This window comes from Dioscorea cayenensis, chromosome 9, assembly GCF_009730915.1.
Source record: "Dioscorea cayenensis subsp. rotundata cultivar TDr96_F1 chromosome 9, TDr96_F1_v2_PseudoChromosome.rev07_lg8_w22 25.fasta, whole genome shotgun sequence".
In the NCBI taxonomy this organism is placed as follows: Eukaryota; Viridiplantae; Streptophyta; class Magnoliopsida; order Dioscoreales; family Dioscoreaceae; genus Dioscorea; species Dioscorea cayenensis.
Window position 1 is genome coordinate 19,743,405 of NC_052479.1, and position 10,310 is coordinate 19,753,714.

Genomic DNA, 10,310 nt, shown 5'->3' on the forward strand with positions numbered 1-10,310 from the left:
CTTTCCTAAATTGTCTTGTGATTTTTTATCATCTTTTCCTCATTTTCTCAGTTTTTCTCCCTTTAATTTATACAGTCTTACACCCTAGATCGATCTGGCATTTAATTATTACTCTACTCAAGTAAAAATCTTAGCTAGATCCTTCGGCTATCTCTAGGAGGGATTGATTTAAAAGAATACCATAGAAGTCCTCCATTTAATGTAGTTATAAGAAGGGCCTGCTCAAGATATGGGACTTTAAGTTTTTTAAGAATAAAGTAGTATATGGAACTTTAAATGCTCTAGTCTTCTTGCTAGTTTACATTAATCAACATTGTTGAGCTTTTTCCTATTTCTTTGCTATTAATAAAATGGTTGAAGAAGATTTCATTTAGCCTTCAAAGGAAAATATTGATCACAGTGGAAGATCTTAAGAGCCATGATCGGACCTCTCCTTTTCGCTTAACTAGGAACACTTGGTATCTTATCACATATGATACTTCTTGAGAAGCATCATCACCTTAGAGGACCCCCAATGGTTAATAAGGTAAGAAACCTTGTAGTACAACTTAATCGATAACATTCAAAATCCTATAACAACGAGAGCACTAAGAATTATAATCAATAATGAAACAACTCAGAGGTATGTTTTTAATCATTTATTCATATTCAGTGAGAGTTTCTTGAGATGATCGCTAAATATGTCTTCAATTTGAGACCTAGATGATATTGTGTGATGCTGTTTTTTATTGGGGAAAGTTCAAAAAAAACCCATGTGGTTTCAAGTTTTTACAAATCACGGCCTGTGTGTGTGTGTTTTTTTTTTCAATTAACTACCTTGTGGTTTTTTGTTTTTGGGCAAATCAAGGAAAACTTGTCAACGCAGTCATGGTTTGCTTATGTGGAAGGGCAAATGTGACCTTTCACATAAAAAATCCTTTTCAAATCTGAGTTGGCGCCAAGTAAAAAAAATAATTTAATTCTATACTTTAGTTATATTAACTATAGGTTTATATTAATGACAGTTATATAAGAGAGATCTTTCTTCTTTCTTCTTGTTCATCCCTACCTCAAATGTTACCCTGTTCAGATAACAGTGAAGAAAGGGAAAGTTTTCTCTTCAACAAGGTTTCTAGGGTTGAGACAAAAGGGACATTCTCATCCAGGCAAAGTTGTGCAAAAGGAAATCCACATTCCACATTGTATGGAGGTTCTCAAGCAGGTATTTCTCCAAGCCCATTGAAAAAAGTTCATTTTCTGCATTTGTATGGGTTCTAATTTGCATAGATATGCCAAAGTGCGTATTTGTATTGAATTAATTTCTTCTTATATGCGATTAAATAATGTTTTATTTATTTTAGATTCTCTTATTTGTTTAATTACTTCTTATATGTGATAGTGATCTTTGATTTGTTTTAATTTCTCTTATTTGTTTAATTTCTTCTTGTATGTGATCAATTAGTGATGTTTTATTTGTTACAATTTCTCTTATTAGTTTAATTTCTTCTTATATGTTATATGTGATCAAGTGATTTTTTATTTGTTTCAGTTTCTCATTGATTTGCCTCAACATTTATGTACCACATGGCATTTTTTCCATGATTGTCTTGGTCCGACTCTATGCAGCATTGCTAAATAAGAAGGAAAATTTTCTTGGAAAATGTTTCTCAGTGTCCATCTCTTCTGTAGGTGTTATTTACTTGTTAATTTGGTGATGCGAGAGATCATGGGCAAATACTGAAGAGCATAGCAGTCATGTCCTAAGTGATCATATATTCCTTTTATGACTTTTGCAAAGAAATCTCTTCATTATGTGCATGTTGGGGAAAACATCTCTTCTCTCTTAAGAAATTCTTACTCCCATGTGTTTTAGAGTCTGCATAGTGTCTGTCCTGTTATCATCCATGAAGAGATTCCATTAGTTGCCTTATTCTATTGCTGGCCCACTCTCCACATGCAAGAAGCCACAAAACTTATATGTGATCAATTAGTGACGTTTTATTTGTTACAATTTCTCTTATTTGTTTAATTTCTTCTTATATGTGGTCAAGTGATTTTTTATCTGTTTCAGTTTCTCATTTGTTTGCCTCAACATTTTGAAAAAAATCTCCTTTTTATAAATGATTCATGCAGTTCTGTTATACACTCAGTACTTTTAAAAAAAATCCTCTTTTATAAATGATTGCTGCAGTGTTTGGATTAAATGAATGTTAAATAAATTGTTTCAGTTTTTTGTTCACAATTGATTGCTGCAGTTTAATTTCCAAGTGATGTTGTATTTGTGATTATGTGATTTTTTCTCTAAGTGATGTCTCAGTTTTATTTCTTTTTGCTTGTTGTAACTTTAATTTTGATAACTCAGTGAATGGGGACACATGTGGACCTTGTGCTACATTATGGAGGAAGGTGGAAGAATGAGGAAGATATGGTGTATGTGGGAGGGAAGGTTGAGACAATTAGATTAGTAGATGTGTATTACATATCATTATTCACACTATCAGATTTTTTCCTAGATTTAGGATGTGAAAGGGGTGGAAGAATGTGGTTCAAGATTAATGGGCTACCTACTAATGATGGGATTGAAAAGATTTCTAGTGATGTAGAGACAAATAACATGATATATTACAATAGTTATTAGGAAAGTATTGATGTCTTCATGGTTGAACATGATCTTCCCATGGCAACACTTCCTGCTGAAGTTGATGTAATAGATGGCCAGCAAGACATGCCCAATGATATGGAAGGAGATGAGGATGGTAATTTGGAAAAAATGATAGTACTTCTTCAGATGGAACATACAAACCTTCCTGGGTAGCAAGTGATGCTGAAATAAGTGATGATTCAGAATTTAATGAGGATTTTGAAGGAGATGATGATATATTCAATCAAGGGGAAGATGATGATGCTTCTAATGTTGTAGACAATGTAAGGACATCAGAATATGCTGAGGAAAAATATAAGACTGAAACATCCATGGCAGAGTTTAATGAATCCCCACATTATGAGGATGATCTGATTAGCTTGCGTGGGTCTGATGAGGAAACCAGTAAAGTATATGCTGAATTCAATGAAGGTGGGGATGTCAAAAATCCACAATTGGAGTTAGGTATGAAATTTCCTAGTGATAAGTGCTTATGTGATAAGAATGCGAAGTGTTCTTTCCTTATGATGAGAATTACTTATATCAGGTTTTAGCACTAATATGTGTGCATTTATGTTACTTTTATGCATATAGGGTTGTGAAGCCGAATGTTAGAGAAAGAAGCCAATGTAGATCGTGAATACACCATTTGGAGGAAATCTTAAGGATCAAACGCGAAGACATAAGTCGGGCTCAAGATGCGAGAATGTGTGCCAACCTCCACGTATTTAAGTTAGCACAATGATTTGGAGGGACACAAAGGTAGTCACATTCGAGTATCCCGGCTTGTGCATTAATAGCAAGATCTTCACTGATGAAGCCATTGTTGAAGAAGCAAAGTGACCTATGACATAAATGTGTACCCGTTTACGTTACCTCGATGAAAACATGGATTTGGGAGTGTTTCAGGCCGGTAAAGTAGCAGGGCACTATAGCAATCTACTGGAGCAGGCACTGTTCACAGCCGGCCGAAAAAGAAAATTGCAGAAAATCCACACGAGCGTGTGGATATTAGCCCATGTGGATATTATCCACACCCATGTGGAAATTCCACACGGGCTGTGTGGAGAATCCACAAGGGCGTGTGGATGCCCGATTCCAGCCATATTTAAAGCCGATTTCAGCCTCGATTTCAACATTCTTTTCTCCATCTTTTCCCCAACTTGAGAGAGGGTGGCGGCTAGGGTTTGGAGAGGTATTGGCTAGGGATTGGGAGAGGTTCTATGGCTCCGACATCACACTCCGTTTGGAAGAAGGTTAATGGGAGAGCTTTCATCGGCACCTATCCGGCGAGGTGTATCCAATGCAGGACAAAGGGACCCTTGGACGAGTAGATGCTTCTCCACAAGACCATTGTCATGACTACAAAGGGACCCTTGGACGAGTAGATGCTTCATTAATTGATGTGTTAATTGAGTTCCAATCTTGTATGCTTGATTGTTTGAATACTTCCTTAGAGTGACACAAGGGTTGAGAGTTCTTTTTGGCAACCCTTGTGAGTGAGTGATACACCACGAGAGTTAGACAAAGCTAGATTGGAGAGGGTTGAGAGGGTGAGTCGAGAGGTAGTGGAGCGTCCCCTTTCCCCTCAAGTGTGATTCATCCTACCTCCATTTCCTTAAGTTCTTCACAGTCATAGTGGAGTGAATGGGCTAAGTGATGACTTTCCACTGGGGCTTAGTTGTAGAGGCAACGGAGTGAAGTGTTGAAATGATTTTAGCACCTAGGGCTTAATTGTGACTAGGGACCTTTCACCTGAACCAAAGGGTTAGGTCTACATCTAGGAAGAGGATTTATCACTTGGAATCGCTAGAACTCATTGCGATACTATACGAGTGTGAGATTGAGAGATTGTTCAATTTCTCCTCTAGGACATGTATAGAGTTAGGCATGGTTGACATTAGATTTGGGATCATGTATTGCAGGATCTCCATGACTCATTAATGCATTAGTTAGAAAGCATATTAGAGGGTTTTGCACTTGAAACAATTGTCCTAGGTGGAACAATATCCGGGTACCACATTTTTATCAATTGCCTTACCTCTTCTTTACTTGTGCCTTCTCTCTTGTCTGTTTTACTTTTGTTTACATTACATCTTGTTACACAACTATTATTCACTTTTTGCTTAGTTAAGAAATAATTCAAGTATTTTTATTCCCTACTCCTTGTGGATACGATACCCACTCATCTGGAATTTATTTCTTCGACAAACCCGTGTACTTGCGAGACATACGCAAGGGGCGTTGTCAAGTTTTTGGCGCCGTTGCCAGGGAGTAAGCGTTTAAAATACTTTGTACTTTGTTTTTTTAGCTATTAATTCATTCATTCTATTTCACATCTTATTTTTCTATCATCGTTCTAATTTATTCTTTTTCTTTGAATACAGAAAAATGATTAACATGCCCGATTTATTCGACACTATCACGGGAATGGGTGAAAATGTAGAACAGAAAGTCTAGATGTTTGCAGTACAGGATACACGATGTTATTTCTTACAAGAGTCATATACTATTTAGCAGCCCATGGAAGAATCAGTTGAAGATTACATTGCAAAAATTCAAGAGTGAAACTGTAAATTAGATAATGTGTTAGATTAGTTTGAGAGATCTACACTGGCATCGATGAGTGATCACTTAGAAGAAAGTTTGGAGAGAGTCCTCACTCAGTTTGACTCGTCCTATCATAAATAAAGACATGAACTTTTCTTTGTGGGTGTGTTGATGTCAGGAAGGGAGAGTTGTGGAATGGAAGCATTGATAAACATTGAAGACCATACAAAACACATGCACAAGCACTACAAGAAAATAACAATTTACCCACGGACTATTTCATGGGTAAAACTATGAAAATCTCTGGGTAAACATATTTACCCAGGGATTACCCACGGATCCTAGTTCACAACTAATGGCCTCGAGGGTAAAACATTACCCACATACTTTCACATCCTCAGGTACAATTACCCACGAGATAAAAACCACAGGGTAAAATAATTTATATCCACGGGTAAATAATTCATGTGGGCTTAATAAAGACCATAAATTACCCACAAAACAAGCCCTCAGGTAAATAGTATATATTCCTAGGCGAGTAACTCCTAGAATGGGATAAAAACCATGACTTACCCACGGATAGGTCTTGGGTAATCGCTAGGTAAATTTTGTAAAACTTTACCCAGTAAATCATGCATCAGTAATCACAGGAAATATTGTTTTATTTGTTGGGTAATCCCTGGGTGCATTTCTCTATTTAAAAAAACCGCTGGGTAATCCCTGGGTAACTCTCACGCTAAAATAAGCAATTCCTGGGTAGTCCCTGGGTAAATACCTTATTAAAAATAAGCAATCCCTGGGTAATCCCTGGGTAAATTTCCTGTTAATAATATCCAATTGTTGGGTATCCCCTGAGTATTTCATAGGTATTTCATTGAACCTAATAATCCAATCACAAATTCAAATATTTTAAAAGATAACAATCTCTCACATCAAAAACAACAAGTAATACAATATAAGTATTTAGAAGTAGAAAATGAATCAAAAGTAACACTACGTAAGTATATCACATTAACAAAAAGTAACACAACATAAGTATCTTTACTCCATGCAACCCAAATAAACTAGTAAGTCAAGCATAAAATATTTAACTAACTCCATGATCATCATTATCATCTCCATCTCTTGTGCCTTCATGTTCTCCAAGTTGACTATTACTAGTATTTTGAGATTCGAGTGGAGGAGGCATACCGATGTGGTTGCATAACATTTGTATTGTTCTTCTCAAATCAGTTATCACATTATCTTGTGTCTCAAGCTTCTTGTGCATCATTGTTAACTCATTTTGAAGCTCTTGATTTTGTGTTTCAGAAGAACTTGTAGTTGATTTGTTTCCATTTGTATTTCCGCTCCAATAATAAGAGGATGACTGAGATCGAAGGCCCATACACCCTTTTCTTCTTCTCACCACCGGCTGCTTGGTAATAAAGTGCCACCTCATCTATTGGCTGAGAAGCATCATTTTCAGATCCAGAATTTCCCTGAGCCTCTCTCAAACTCACCACTTTATCCTATAATTATAACAAAAAAAAATTTGTAATGACTACGAATAAATCATTGAAAGTTAAAATAAATAAATTATATTGATTTAAAAGCTTTAAAACTTACATTAAGTGATTTAGACCTTTCATCAACAAAAGTTTTCCCATCATGCTTCTTTGTATGAGTAAAAGAAATAACTCATGTGGTGTGAGCATTCGACCCAATGAAGATGCCTATTAAAAATCAATAAACTTTAGCCATGCCAATTTTATTATCATTCAAACATATGGAACGTGACAAAATATGAAAAATATATAAACAAAAATATATTAGTCAATGTATTCAACAATAACAAGCACTGTATAAGCATGCAATATATATATATATATATATATATATGCCATAAGAACCATAAATCAATACAACATGTACATAAATCATGAGGTATATTGTAACAATTACAATCCTATTCAAAAATGATCTATTTAGTTTTTAAAACAAACACAAACTCATTAAACACTCAATTAAATTCAATTTATACTTACAAGCCTCTTCCCATGCTCAACATGGGATATTGATCCTCCTGTATGGGATGCGGGCCCTGCAACACTCTCGTCGATTTTTGAATTTTTTCTCTTTTTCATTTTATAGTTAGGAGTGTCCCAAGCAACTTTCAATGTGTCCAATCATCTTATGATATATATTACGTTTTTAGTCGAATTTCTTATGTCCCTCAAAAATCACTATATCGTTGTGAAGCTTTTTACACTAGCTACCATCTTCACTTGTGTCTCGCATGGAAGAATCCCACATACAATGCTTCTAAAAAAATAATAAATTATCAATAATAAAATAATCAATTATTAGAAAAATACAAATAATTAACTTAAATTCAAAATGATAATACCTAAACTCCCTCAAAAACAAAAAGTCTTTTGTAGTTTGTGAAAAGTGTCTTCAATGTGTAACCCTTGGTATCTACCTTCTGCTTGAACACCTTTGTTATCACCCTTGAGCATTTGCTAGAGGGTTCTAACCTGTTACAAGTTTAAATATGCAAATGAAATAATATATAATAATATATAATCAAGTATTTATATATGAATACTTACAATCCATTAATAATATTGATGCGATGTCTGTCTCCACTACATGTAGGATGTTGTGTGTTATTACTACCTTCAGATATAGTAGCTGCTGAAATAATAGCATTTGGGACATCATTTGCAACATCATGAGATGCATCTCTATAATTAGTGCCTCATTTGCGGTATGATTTTATCGATTGACATTTTCAACTATATTACGTTAAGTTCTCTTGATGCGGTGGGATTGGTACTCCTTCCATGATCTTCCTCCTCTATATAGCCTAGTCCTTCCCATACCTCTAGGCATCTCTCATTAATATTCATGTCAAAAACATGATAACACACAACTATGACACTATACACATTATAATTAGAACAATAAATAAATATAATTCCAAAGAAAACAATACAAAAGCATAATAATTACACACAACATAAAATAAAAAGTACTCCATGATATTAAACAATTGTTTAGTACATTACAACACTAATAATCACTATCATTAGACATGTTTTCATCTTCATCATCTTCCACATCTATTTGCTTCAAAATCATGTTCATCTACACCTTCTAAATTAACATCATGTCCCATCATCTACATCCACAAATACACCATTTGAGGTCATTTTAAAGGAGTTATTATCGTTAATTATATCATTCATCTATTCATATCCATTTGGAACAGTATTGGTTTGATTATTTAGGTGTACCTTCCTTTGGATCAATTTTCACATCCTTTTATTCCATTATTAACGGGCTTTCATTATTCCTTTGGATTTGGGTCAATAATCCCAAAAGCCCTTTTTGTTGATGCGGATCTTCAGATAATTTTGTATTACTCTTTTGCAGATCTTTAATCTAACTGTTGTTACTTCAATTATAAGGCCTAATCTTGATATATTTTAATTATAAATTATATTTCTATTTATATCTTAATCTAATTATAAAGCTCTTCCTTCCCTTAAGGTAAGTGAGTCGGAGATGTTCCATAGAATAAAAAAAACTAGCTGGAAATACTCTTTTCAATTTGCACAAAATTCTTTGGAATGTTTCTTGAAGTCAATCATGTCTTCCCACTCTTAATCATGGTTGTATAAAGTCCTACAAAAACAAAGCTCAACTCGGTTGTACTTTCCATCTTGTCGTCAATAATTCCGCGAAAGCAATTGGGAATTAGCAACTGCGTAAATACATGACAATGCTGGCATTTCATTCCAAAAGCATGTACTTTTGCATGTCACACACCTTACCATATTAGAACTGTACCATCGAAACTTAAGTTTTGTAAGCAATCACACCACGACCTTTTTTTTCTTCTTTTGCCCAAGCTACTTAAGCTTTTGGGGATACTTTCGATTGATTCATTTTTCTCCAACTCCTTGCGCTTGCAATAAATTTTTATGTCCTCCTTTTATCTTTGTTTTATTATGTCAACTAAATTCTCAAAAACATTTTTTCTCAATATGTATAACATCAAGATTATGACGAATAAGATTAGTACTCCTAATATGGCAAATCTAAAATATACTACATTTATTTCAACCAGTCTTACCAAATTGGAGCATTCATTTGTTGACACCGAGCTTCTTTTTAATTTCCTCAATTTCAAATTCTCTATTTGTGTTAGAAGCTTCTTTGTCAACATCAATGGAGGTGGAGACTCCTCAATTCTATTCTTTATGAAGTTATTTTTGTTTTCTTCTAAATATATGATGTTAGGATAGAAATTAATGATGGCAATCAAACCATGAAACCTTTCCCCCATTGATGGCTAAAAGCCTTTGAATTTCTCCATCTATTAGGCATGCTTTTACTGCTGTACTTTATCCGGATAACATTCCATATCTTTGGAAAATCACTAATAGTCCACTTAAGTGCAACTTCTCGTATGAAAATTATGCTTCTTGGAAACATCATGTAGGTCCCATTCAATTTCTAAAAGATCATTTAATTACTTTATCAAAGGTTACATAAGTACACATCAACTTCTTTTTAGGATTTCTTGGACCAGGAACAATAAGCAGTTAAAACATATAAGGCTCTTTCATACACATCCATGGTAGCAAATTATATGGGTGTAACAATGACATGTAGCTTAAGAATATTTCTTGTTGTCAAATGGATTTGAAACCCATGATTACTTGATCTTGTTCAAACCTCTGATACAAAGATGGGTTTAATAGTCAAAATGCTTCCATGCCTCGGCCGGGTGGATGTAATTGCCATCCTTTTGATCATATTCATCATGCCATCATGTATGACTGGCTAACCACGAAGCGCTTCACAACCTTTTGTAATCTAAATTGTAAGAGGAAAGTAATACATCTTTTTAACATGGTATATTTATCTTTCCTCTATAAATTCTCCTAGTCTACTTGTATCGGGTTGATCACAAGGTTTGTATGCTTCAGAAGTTACGGCCAGAAATTACATGATGTGGCATGATAGACATGATCAAAGGATGGCATCATATGCCATCCATTCGATCTTCAGGGCATGGAAGCATTTGATCACTGATCCTCCTTGCATCAGAGCGGGAAGTAAGACTGGGGTTTATGCCCGATGGAAT